Here is a 13801-nt window from a genome sequence, read left to right as displayed (position 1 = left end):
GAAAGCAGCAAGGATGCAGTGGCGTTAATGTTTCCTGGTGTCAACCCGTATTATTTCAGTAGACATTGAAATGAGGATGCATCTTGCTGCCTTTCCAATGAAGCAAATTTAATTTAGTATTAGGTGAAAAACCATCCCTACAAAGGTGTTAATCAGAGACTTGGCTTTGTGGACACTTTTCAGAGAACAAATTTGTTAGCATAAAAATAAAGCCAGAAAATTAAGAGCTGTTTAATCACTCAATTGGATTTTTTTGCCAGCATATTTCTTTTTCTCTGCAACCCACTGCTAAATTGTGCTTCCTAGCTGTTTTTATAAAATCACTGAATCAAATCTAACTCTGATTACATCAGAGAAGGCCAGGTACCCTACACCATAAGAGGGGGTTTGAAATGTTGACTTGTCTACTTAAAGATCACCAAAATCTGATCACAAGGTCAATTACGTCCCTGGGTGGGATTGAACCACCAACCTTTTGGTTTATAGCCGTTCACACTAACTGATTGCGCCACAGAGACATTTTGCAAAAGTATATACTGACAAAGGCTAATAAGCATTCATCTAAAACGTTTCCTAGAAAAACTTTAAAAAGTCAATAATCTGGAGAGTTTTTGTAAGATGTTTCTTCCATCCACCAACGAAGAAACACATTGGTACTTTCCCATGATGAGTGAGTGCTTCAGGATCTCTTGCACTTACATGTGCAGCAAAGTACTGCAATGGAAGCATGCTGGGCCCATAACCCAGAGGTAGGCAGATTAAAACTATCCTCTGCTATATGCATATTTTTTTGTTAATTAAAGTAATCCAAAACTGGGATTGATATTTTTGCTCTTTTATTTTTCATTAAAGTACAATAACTTTTACCATTTTAATTTGTTTTAATAGTATATTGAAAGTATTATTTTCTTTAAAAAATCCACTTAATTTTCTTTACCCTATTATTAAAATGGTAATTGACAAAAACAAACTACATTGTCACCAGAAGAGCAATACAAAATGTACAAGTGATATATTAAAATCATCTTTCCAGCTTGAATTTCAATGATGCATTGGGGCAACGATTTTGTGAGAAACATCTTCACCCTTAAATAAAGATTTTCTTAATTCCTTACCTGTGTGCTAATTAGATATCACCTTGTTTTCACATTAAACAGACTTCTACATGAGAAAGCAGCAAGGATGCAGTGGCAGTAATGTTTCCTGGTGTCAACCTGTATTATTTCAGTAGACATTGAAATGAAGATGCATCTTGCTGCCTTTCCAATGAAGCAAGTTTAATTTAGTAATAGGTGAAAAACCATCCCTACAAAGGTGTTAATCAGAGACTTGGCTTTGTGGACACTTTTCAGAGAACAAATTTGTTAGCATAAAAATAAAGCCAGAAAATGAAGAGCTGTTTAATCACTCAATTGGATTTTTTTTGCCAGCATATTTCTTTTTCTCTGCAACCCACTGCTAAATTGTGCTTCCTAGCTGTTTTAATTAAATCACTGAATCAAATCTAACTCTGATTACATCAGAAAAGGCCAGGTACCCTACACCATAACAGGGGGTTTGAAATTTTGACTTGTCTACTTAAAGATCACCAAAATCTGATAACAAGGTCAATTACATCCCTGGGTGGGATTGAACCACCAACCTTTTGGTTAGTAGCCGGACACACTAACCAATTGCGCCACAGAGACACTTCGCAAAAAGTACATACTGACAAAGGCTAATAAGCATACATCTAGAACGTTTCCTAGAAAAACTTTAAAAAGTCAATAATCTGGAGAATTTTTGTAAAATGTTTCTTCCATCAACCAACGAAGAAACACATTGGTACTTTCCCATGATGAGTGAGTGCTTCAGGATCTCTTGCACTTACATGTGCAGCAGAGTACTGCAATGGAAGCATGCTGGGCCCATAACCCGGAGGTAGGCAGATTGAAACTATCCTTTGCTATATGCATTTTTTTTGTTAATTTAAGTAATCAAAACTGGGATTGATATTTTTGCTCTTTTATTTTTACTTGAAGTACAATAACTTTTACCATTTTAATTTGTTTGAATAGTATATTGACAGTATAGTTTTCTTTAAAAAATCAACTTAATTTTCTTTACCCTATTATTAAAAGGGTAATTGACAAAAACAAACTACATTGTCACCAGAAGAGCAATACAAAATGTACAAGTGATATATTAAAATCATCTTTCCAGCTTGAATTTCAATGATGCATTGGGGCAACGATTTTGTGAGAAACATCTTCACCCTTAAATAAAGATTTTCTTAATTCCTTACCTGTGTGCTAATTAGATATCACCTTGTTTTCACATTAAACAGACTTCCACATGAGAAAGCAGCAAGGATGCAGTGGCGTTAATGTTTCCTGGTGTCAACCCGTATTATTTCAGTAGACATTGAAATGAGGATGCATCTTGCTGCCTTTCCAATGAAGCAAATTTAATTTAGTAATAGGTGAAAAACCATCCCTACAAAGGTGTTAATCAGAGACTTGGCTTTGTGGACACTTTTCAGAGAACAAATTTGTTAGCATAAAAATAAAGCCAGAAAATTAAGAGCTGTTTAATCACTCAATTGGATTTTTTTGCCAGCATATTTCTTTTTCTCTGCAACCCACTGCTAAATTGTGCTTCCTAGCTGTTTTTATAAAATCACTGAATCAAATCTAACTCTGATTACATCAGAGAAGGCCAGGTACCCTACACCATAAGAGGGGGTTTGAAATGTTGACTTGTCTACTTAAAGATCACCAAAATCTGATCACAAGGTCAATTATGTCCCTGGGTGGGATTGAACCACCAACCTCTTGGTTTATAGCCGTTCACACTAACTGATTGCGCCACAGAGACACTTTGCAAAAGTATATACTGACAAAGGCTAATAAGCATTCATCTAAAACGTTTCCTAGAAAAACTTTAAAAAGTCAATAATCTGGAGAGTTTTTGTAAGATGTTTCTTCCATCCACCAACGAAGAAACACATTGGTACTTTCCCATGATGAGTGAGTGCTTCAGGATCTCTTGCACTTACATGTGCAGCAAAGTACTGCAATGGAAGCATGCTGGGCCCATAACCCAGAGGTAGGCAGATTAAAACTATCCTCTGCTATATGCATATTTTTTTGTTAATTAAAGTAATCCAAAACTGGGATTGATATTTTTGCTCTTTTATTTTTCATTAAAGTACAATAACTTTTACCATTTTAATTTGTTTTAATAGTATATTGAAAGTATTATTTTCTTTAAAAAATCCACTTAATTTTCTTTACCCTATTATTAAAATGGTAATTGACAAAAACAAACTACATTGTCACCAGAAGAGCAATACAAAATGTACAAGTGATATATTAAAATCATCTTTCCAGCTTGAATTTCAATGATGCATTGGGGCAACGATTTTGTGAGAAACATCTTCACCCTTAAATAAAGATTTTCTTAATTCCTTACCTGTGTGCTAATTAGATATCACCTTGTTTTCACATTAAACAGACTTCCACATGAGAAAGCAGCAAGGATGCAGTGGCGATAATGTTTCCTGGTGTCAACCTGTATTATTTCAGTAGACATTGAAATGAGGATGCATCTTGCTGCCTTTCCAATGAAGCAAGTTTAATTTAGTAATAGGTGAAAAACCATCCTTACAAAGGTGTTAATCAGAGACTTGGCTTTGTGGACACTTTTCAGAGAACAAATTTGTTAGCATAAAAATAAAGCCAGAAAATGAAGAGCTGTTTAATCACTCAATTGGATTTTTTTGCCAGCATATTTCTTTTTCTCTGCAACCCACTGCTAAATTGTGCTTCCTAGCTGTTTTTATAAAATCACTGAATCAAATCTAACTCTGATTACATCAGAGAAGGCCAGGTACCCTACACCATAAGAGGGGGTTTGAAATTTTGACTTGTCTACTTAAAGATCACCAAAATCTGATAACAACGTTAATTACGTCCCTGGGTGGGATTGAACCACCAACCTTTTGGTTAATAGCCATACACACTAACTGATTGCCCCACAGAGACACTTTGCAAAAGTACTTACTGACAAAGGCTAATAAGTATTCATCTAAAACGTTTCCTAGAAAAACTTTAAAAAGTCAATAATCTGGAGAGTTTTTGTAAGATGTTTCTTCCATCAACCAACGAAGAAACACATTGGTACTTTCCCATGATGAGTGAGTGCTTCAGGATCTACTGCACTTACATGTGCAGCAGAGTACAGCAATGGAAGCATGCTGGGCACATAACCCAGAGGTAAGCAGATTGAAACTATCCTCTGCTATATGCATTTTTTTTTGTTAATTAAAGTAATCCAAAACTGGGATTGATATTTTGGCTCTTTTATTTTTACTTAAAGTACAATAACTTTTACCATTTTAATTTGTTTTAATAGTATATTGACAGTATTGTTTTCTTTCAAAAATCCACTTAATTTTCTTTACCCTATTATTAAAATGGTAATTGACAAAAACAAACTACATTGTCACCAGAAGAGCAATACAAAATGTACAAGTGATATATTAAAATCATCTTTCCAGCTTGAATTTCAATGATGCATTGGGGCAACGATTTTGTGAGAAACATCTTCACCCTTAAATAAAGATTTTCTTAATTCCTTACCTGTGTGCTAATTAGATATCACCTTGTTTTCACATTAAACAGACTTCTACATGAGAAAGCAGCAAGGATGCAGTGGCGGTAATGTTTCCTGGTGTCAACCTGTATTATTTCAGTAGACATTGAAATGAAGATGCATCTTGCTGCCTTTCCAATGAAGCAAGTTTAATTTAGTAATAGGTGAAAAACCATCCCTACAATGGTGTTAATCAGAGACTTGGCTTTGTGGACACTTTTCAGAGAACAAATTTGTTAGCATAAAAATAAAGCCAGAAAATGAAGAGCTGTTTAATCACTCAATTGGATTTTTTTTGCCAGCATATTTCTTTTTCTCTGCAACCCACTGCTAAATTGTGCTTCCTAGCTGTTTTTATTAAATCACTGAATCAAATCTAACTCTGATTACATCAGAAAAGGCCAGGTACCCTACACCATAACAGGGGGTTTGAAATTTTGACTTGTCTACTTAAAGATCACCAAAATCTGATAACAAGGTCAATTACGTCCCTGGGTGGGATTGAACCACCAACCTTTTGGTTAGTAGCCGGACACACTAACCGATTGCGCAACAGAGACACTTTGCAAAAAGTACATACTGACAAAGGCTAATAAGCATACATCTAGAACGTTTCCTAGAAAAACTTTAAAAAGTCAATAATCTGGAGAGTTTTTGTAAGATGTTTCTTCCATCAACCAACGAAGAAACACATTGGTACTTTCCTATGATGAGTGAGTGCTTCAGGATCTCTTGCACTTACATGTGCAGCAGAGTACTGCAATGGAAGCATGCTGGGCCCATAACCCAGAGGTAGGCAGATTGAAACTATCCTTTGCTATATGCATTTTTTTTGTTAATTTAAGTAATCAAAACTGGGATTGATATTTTTGCTCTTTTATTTTTACTTAAAGTACAATAACTTTTACCATTTTAATTTGTTTTAATAGTATATTGACAGTATTGTTTTCTTTCAAAAATCCACTTAATTTTCTTTACCCTATTATTAAAATGGTAATTGACAAAAACAAACTACATTGTCACCAGAAGAGCAATACAAAATGTACAAGTGATATATTAAAATCATCTTTCCAGCTTGAATTTCAATGATGCATTGGGGCAACGATTTTGTGAGAAACATCTTCACCCTTAAATAAAGATTTTCTTAATTCCTTACCTGTGTGCTAATTAGATATCACCTTGTTTTCACATTAAACAGACTTCCACATGAGAAAGCAGCAAGGATGCAGTGGCGTTAATGTTTCCTGGTGTCAACCCGTATTATTTCAGTAGACATTGAAATGAGGATGCATCTTGCTGCCTTTCCAATGAAGCAAATTTAATTTAGTAATAGGTGAAAAACCATCCCTACAAAGGTGTTAATCAGAGACTTGGCTTTGTGGACACTTTTCAGAGAACAAATTTGTTAGCATAAAAATAAAGCCAGAAAATTAAGAGCTGTTTAATCACTCAATTGGATTTTTTTGCCAGCATATTTCTTTTTCTCTGCAACCCACTGCTAAATTGTGCTTCCTAGCTGTTTTTATAAAATCACTGAATCAAATCTAACTCTGATTACATCAGAGAAGGCCAGGTACCCTACACCATAAGAGGGGGTTTGAAATGTTGACTTGTCTACTTAAAGATCACCAAAATCTGATCACAAGGTCAATTATGTCCCTGGGTGGGATTGAACCACCAACCTTTTGGTTTATAGCCGTTCACACTAACTGATTGCGCCACAGAGACACTTTGCAAAAGTATATACTGACAAAGGCTAATAAGCATTCATCTAAAACGTTTCCTAGAAAAACTTTAAAAAGTCAATAATCTGGAGAGTTTTTGTAAGATGTTTCTTCCATCCACCAACGAAGAAACACATTGGTACTTTCCCATGATGAGTGAGTGCTTCAGGATCTCTTGCACTTACATGTGCAGCAAAGTACTGCAATGGAAGCATGCTGGGCCCATAACCCAGAGGTAGGCAGATTAAAACTATCCTCTGCTATATGCATATTTTTTTGTTAATTAAAGTAATCCAAAACTGGGATTGATATTTTTGCTCTTTTATTTTTCATTAAAGTACAATAACTTTTACCATTTTAATTTGTTTTAATAGTATATTGAAAGTATTATTTTCTTTAAAAAATCCACTTAATTTTCTTTACCCTATTATTAAAATGGTAATTGACAAAAACAAACTACATTGTCACCAGAAGAGCAATACAAAATGTACAAGTGATATATTAAAATCATCTTTCCAGCTTGAATTTCAATGATGCATTGGGGCAACGATTTTGTGAGAAACATCTTCACCCTTAAATAAAGATTTTCTTAATTCCTTACCTGCGTGCTAATTAGATATCACCTTGTTTTCACATTAAACAGACTTCCACATGAGAAAGCAGCAAGGATGCAGTGGCGATAATGTTTCCTGGTGTCAACCTGTATTATTTCAGTAGACATTGAAATGAGGATGCATCTTGCTGCCTTTCCAATGAAGCAAGTTTAATTTAGTAATAGGTGAAAAACCATCCTTACAAAGGTGTTAATCAGAGACTTGGCTTTGTGGACACTTTTCAGAGAACAAATTTGTTAGCATAAAAATAAAGCCAGAAAATGAAGAGCTGTTTAATCACTCAATTGGATTTTTTTGCCAGCATATTTCTTTTTCTCTGCAACCCACTGCTAAATTGTGCTTCCTAGCTGTTTTTATAAAATCACTGAATCAAATCTAACTCTGATTACATCAGAGAAGGCCAGGTACCCTACACCATAAGAGGGGGTTTGAAATTTTGACTTGTCTACTTAAAGATCACCAAAATCTGATAACAAGGTCAATTACGTCCCTGGGTGGGATTGAACCACCAACCTTTTGGTTAATAGCCATACACACTAACTGATTGCGCCACAGAGACACTTTGCAAAAGTACATACTGACAAAGGCTAATAAGCATTCATCTAAAACGTTTCCTAGAAAAACTTTAAAAAGTCAATAATCTGGAGAGTTTTTGTAAGATGTTTCTTCCATCAACCAACGAAGAAACACATTGGTACTTTCCCATGATGAGTGAGTGCTTCAGGATCTACTGCACTTACATGTGCAGCAGAGTACAGCAATGGAAGCATGCTGGGCACATAACCCAGAGGTAAGCAGATTGAAACTATCCTCTGCTATATGCATTTTTTTTTGTTAATTAAAGTAATCCAAAACTGGGATTGATATTTTGGCTCTTTTATTTTTACTTAAAGTACAATAACTTTTACCATTTTAATTTGTTTTAATAGTATATTGACAGTATTGTTTTCTTTCAAAAATCCACTTAATTTTCTTTACCCTATTATTAAAATGGTAATTGACAAAAACAAACTACATTGTCACCAGAAGAGCAATACAAAATGTACAAGTGATATATTAAAATCATCTTTCCAGCTAGAATTTCAATGATGCATTGGGGCAACGATTTTGTGAGAAACATCTTCACCCTTAAATAAAGATTTTCTTAATTCCTTACCTGTGTGCTAATTAGATATCACCTTGTTTTCACATTAAACAGACTTCTACATGAGAAAGCAGCAAGGATGCAGTGGCGGTAATGTTTCCTGGTGTCAACCTGTATTATTTCAGTAGACATTGAAATGAAGATGCATCTTGCTGCCTTTCCAATGAAGCAAGTTTAATTTAGTAATAGGTGAAAAACCATCCCTACAAAGGTGTTAATCAGAGACTTGGCTTTGTGGACACTTTTCAGAGAACAAATTTGTTAGCATAAAAATAAAGCCAGAAAATGAAGAGCTGTTTAATCACTCAATTGGATTTTTTTTGCCAGCATATTTCTTTTTCTCTGCAACCCACTGCTAAATTGTGCTTCCTAGCTGTTTTTATTAAATCACTGAATCAAATCTAACTCTGATTACATCAGAAAAGGCCAGGTACCCTACACCATAACAGGGGGTTTGAAATTTTGACTTGTCTACTTAAAGATCACCAAAATCTGATAACAAGGTCAATTACGTCCCTGGGTGGGATTGAACCACCAACCTTTTGGTTAGTAGCCGGACACACTAACCGATTGCGCCACAGAGACACTTTGCAAAAAGTACATACTGACAAAGGCTAATAAGCATACATCTAGAACGTTTCCTAGAAAAACTTTAAAAAGTCAATAATCTGGAGAGTTTTTGTAAGATGTTTCTTCCATCAACCAACGAAGAAACACATTGGTACTTTCCTATGATGAGTGAGTGCTTCAGGATCTCTTGCACTTACATGTGCAGCAGAGTACTGCAATGGAAGCATGCTGGGCCCATAACCCAGAGGTAGGCAGATTGAAACTATCCTTTGCTATATGCATTTTTTTTGTTAATTTAAGTAATCAAAACTGGGATTGATATTTTTGCTCTTTTATTTTTACTTAAAGTACAATAACTTTTACCATTTTAATTTGTTTTAATAGTATATTGACAGTATTGTTTTCTTTCAAAAATCCACTTAATTTTCTTTACCCTATTATTAAAATGGTAATTGACAAAAACAAACTACATTGTCACCAGAAGAGCAATACAAAATGTACAAGTGATATATTAAAATCATCTTTCCAGCTTGAATTTCAATGATGCATTGGGGCAACGATTTTGTGAGAAACATCTTCACCCTTAAATAAAGATTTTCTTAATTCCTTACCTGTGTGCTAATTAGATATCACCTTGTTTTCACATTAAACAGACTTCCACATGAGAAAGCAGCAAGGATGCAGTGGCGTTAATGTTTCCTGGTGTCAACCCGTATTATTTCAGTAGACATTGAAATGAGGATGCATCTTGCTGCCTTTCCAATGAAGCAAATTTAATTTAGTAATAGGTGAAAAACCATCCCTACAAAGGTGTTAATCAGAGACTTGGCTTTGTGGACACTTTTCAGAGAACAAATTTGTTAGCATAAAAATAAAGCCAGAAAATTAAGAGCTGTTTAATCACTCAATTGGATTTTTTTGCCAGCATATTTCTTTTTCTCTGCAACCCACTGCTAAATTGTGCTTCCTAGCTGTTTTTATAAAATCACTGAATCAAATCTAACTCTGATTACATCAGAGAAGGCCAGGTACCCTACACCATAAGAGGGGGTTTGAAATGTTGACTTGTCTACTTAAAGATCACCAAAATCTGATCACAAGGTCAATTACGTCCCTGGGTGGGATTGAACCACCAACCTTTTGGTTTATAGCCATTCACACTAACTGATTGCGCCACAGAGACACTTTGCGAAAGTATATACTGACAAAGGCTAATAAGCATTCATCTAAAACGTTTCCTAGAAAAACTTTAAAAAGTCAATAATATGGAGAGTTTTTGTAAGATGTTTCTTCCATCCACCAACGAAGAAACACATTGGTACTTTCCCATGATGAGTGAGTGCTTCAGGATCTCTTGCACTTACATGTGCAGCAAAGTACTGCAATGGAAGCATGCTGGGCCCATAACCCAGAGGTAGGCAGATTAAAACTATCCTCTGCTATATGCATATTTTTTTTGTTAATTAAACTAATCCAAAACTGGGATTGATATTTTTGCTCTTTTATTTTTCATTAAAGTACAATAACTTTTACCATTTTAATTTGTTTTAATAGTATATTGAAAGTATTATTTTCTTTAAAAAATCCACTTAATTTTCTTTACCCTATTATTAAAATGGTAATTGACAAAAACAAACTACATTGTCACCAGAAGAGCAATACAAAATGTACAAGTGATATATTAAAATCATCTTTCCAGCTTGAATTACAATGATGCATTGGGGCAACGATTTTGTGAGAAACATCTTCACCCTTAAATAAAGATTTTCTTAATTCCTTACCTGTGTGCTAATTAGATATCACCTTGTTTTCACATTAAACAGACTTCCACATGAGAAAGCAGCAAGGATGCAGTGGCGATAATGTTTCCTGGTGTCAACCTGTATTATTTCAGTAGACATTGAAATGAGGATGCATCTTGCTGCCTTTCCAATGAAGCAAGTTTAATTTAGTAATAGGTGAAAAACCATCCTTACAAAGGTGTTAATCAGAGACTTGGCTTTGTGGATACTTTTCAGAGAACAAATTTGTTAGCATAAAAATAAAGCCAGAAAATGAAGAGCTGTTTAATCACTCAATTGGATTTTTTTGCCAGCATATTTCTTTTTCTCTGCAACCCACTGCTAAATTGTGCTTCCTAGCTGTTTTTATAAAATCACTGAATCAAATCTAACTCTGATTACATCAGAGAAGGCCAGGTACCCTACACCATAAGAGGGGGTTTGAAATTTTGACTTGTCTACTTAAAGATCACCAAAATCTGATAACAAGGTCAATTACGTCCCTGGGTGGGATTGAACCACCAACCTTTTGGTTAATAGCCATACACACTAACTGATTGCGCCACAGAGACACTTTGCAAAAGTACATACTGACAAAGGCTAATAAGCATTCATCTAAAACGTTTCCTAGAAAAACTTTAAAAAGTCAATAATCTGGAGAGTTTTTGTAAGATGTTTCTTCCATCAACCAACGAAGAAACACATTGGTACTTTCCCATGATGAGTGAGTGTTTCAGGATCTACTGCACTTACATGTGCAGCAGAGTACAGCAATGGAAGCATGCTGGGCACATAACCCAGAGGTAAGCAGATTGAAACTATCCTCTGCTATATGCATTTTTTTTTGTTAATTAAAGTAATCCAAAACTGGGATTGATATTTTGGCTCTTTTATTTTTACTTAAAGTACAATAACTTTTACCATTTTAATTTGTTTTAATAGTATATTGACAGTATTGTTTTCTTTCAAAAATCCACTTAATTTTCTTTACCCTATTATTAAAATGGTAATTGACAAAAACAAACTACATTGTCACCAGAAGAGCAATACAAAATGTACAAGTGATATATTAAAATCATCTTTCCAGCTTGAATTTCAATGATGCATTGGGGCAACGATTTTGTGAGAAACATCTTCACCCTTAAATAAAGATTTTCTTAATTCCTTACCTGTGTGCTAATTAGATATCACCTTGTTTTCACATTAAACAGACTTCTACATGAGAAAGCAGCAAGGATGCAGTGGCGGTAATGTTTCCTGGTGTCAACCTGTATTATTTCAGTAGACATTGAAATGAAGATGCATCTTGCTGCCTTTCCAATGAAGCAAGTTTAATTTAGTAATAGGTGAAAAACCATCCCTACAAAGGTGTTAATCAGAGACTTGGCTTTGTGGACACTTTTCAGAGAACAAATTTGTTAGCATAAAAATAAAGCCAGAAAATGAAGAGCTGTTTAATCACTCAATTGGATTTTTTTTGCCAGCATATTTCTTTTACTCTGCAACCCACTGCTAAATTGTGCTTCCTAGCTGTTTTTATTAAATCACTGAATCAAATCTAACTCTGATTACATCAGAAAAGGCCAGGTACCCTACACCATAACAGGGGGTTTGAAATTTTGACTTGTCTACTTAAAGATCACCAAAATCTGATAACAAGGTCGATTACGTCCCTGGGTGGGATCGAACCACCAACCTTTTGGTTAGTAGCCGGACACACTAACCGATTGCGCCACAGAGACACTTTGCAAAAAGTACATACTGACAAAGGCTAATAAGCATACATCTAGAACGTTTCCTAGAAAAACTTTAAAAAGTCAATAATCTGGAGAGTTTTTGTAAGATGTTTCTTCCATCAACCAACGAAGAAACACATTGGTACTTTCCCATGATGAGTGAGTGCTTCAGGATCTCTTGCACTTACATGTGCAGCAGAGTACTGCAATGGAAGCATGCTGGGCCCATAACCCAGAGGTAGGCAGATTGAAACTATCCTTTGCTATATGCATTTTTTTTGTTAATTTAAGTAATAAAAACTGGGATTGATATTTTTGCTCTTTTATTTTTACTTAAAGTACAATAACTTTTACCATTTTAATTTGTTTTAATAGTATATTGACAGTATAGTTTTCTTTAAAAAATCCACTTAATTTTCTTTACCCTATTATTAAAAGGGTAATTGACAAAAACAAACTACATTGTCACCAGAAGAGCAATACAAAATGTACAAGTGATATATTAAAATCATCTTTCCAGCTTGAATTTCAATGATGCATTGGGGCAACGATTTTGTGAGAAACATCTTCACCCTTAAATAAAGATTTTCTTAATTCCTTACCTGTGTGCTAATTAGATATCACCTTGTTTTCACATTAAACAGACTTCTACATGAGAAAGCAGCAAGGATGCAGTGGCGGTAATGTTTCCTGGTGTCAACCTGTATTATTTCAGTAGACATTGAAATGAGGATGCATCTTGCTGCCTTTCCAATGAAGCAAGTTTAATTTAGTAATAGGTGAAAAACCATCCCTACAAAGGTGTTAATCAGAGACTTGGCTTTGTGGACACTTTTCAGAGAACAAATTTGTTAGCATAAAAATAAAGCCAGAAAATGAAGAGCTGTTTAATCAATCAATTGGATTTTTTTTGCCAGCATATTTCTTTTACTCTGCAACCCACTGCTAAATTGTGCTTCCTAGCTGTTTTTATTAAATCACTGAATCAAATCTAACTCTGATTACATCAGAAAAGGCCAGGTACCCTACACCATAACAGGGGGTTTGAAATTTTGACTTGTCTACTTAAAGATCACCAAAATCTGATAACAAGGTCAATTACGTCCCTGGGTGGGATTGAACCACCAAACTTTTGGTTAGTAGCCGGACACACTAACCAATTGCGCCACAGAGACACTTTGCAAAAAGTACATACTGACAATGGCTAATAAGCATACATCTAGAACGTTTCCTAGAAAAACTTTAAAAAGTCAGTAATCTGGAGAGTTTTTGTAAGATGTTTCTTCCATCAACCAACGAAGAAACACATTGGTACTTTCCCATGATGAGTGAGTGCTTCAGGATCTCTTGCACTTACATGTGCAGCAGAGTACTGCAATGGAAGCATGCTGGGCCCATAACCTAGAGGTAGGCAGATTGAAACTATCCTTTGCTATATGCATTTTTTTTGTTAATTTAAGTAATCAAAACTGGGATTGATATTTTTGCTCTTTTATTTTTACTTAAAGTACAATAACTTTTACCATTTTAATTTGTTTTAATAGTATATTGACAGTATAGTTTTCTTTAAAAAATCCACTTAATTTTCTTTACCCTA

At 34.8% G+C, this 13801-nt stretch overlaps 2 non-coding genes across 2 annotated transcripts; both read right to left on the bottom strand.

Moving 5' to 3' along the window:
- Positions 1–8628: 8628 nt before the first annotated feature.
- TRNAS-ACU (transfer RNA serine (anticodon ACU)) lies at positions 8629–8702 on the bottom strand. The gene has a single exon. It is a non-coding gene; the product is annotated as a tRNA-Ser (tRNA).
- A 3434-nt stretch (positions 8703–12136) lies between these two features.
- TRNAS-ACU (transfer RNA serine (anticodon ACU)) lies at positions 12137–12210 on the bottom strand. Its single transcript has one exon. It is a non-coding gene; the product is annotated as a tRNA-Ser (tRNA).
- Positions 12211–13801: the final 1591 nt, after the last annotated feature.

This window comes from Pseudophryne corroboree, chromosome 8 (genome assembly GCF_028390025.1).
Source record: "Pseudophryne corroboree isolate aPseCor3 chromosome 8, aPseCor3.hap2, whole genome shotgun sequence".
Lineage (NCBI taxonomy): Eukaryota > Metazoa > Chordata > Amphibia > Anura > Myobatrachidae > Pseudophryne > Pseudophryne corroboree.
This window is presented reverse-complemented; position numbering and strand designations above follow the sequence as displayed.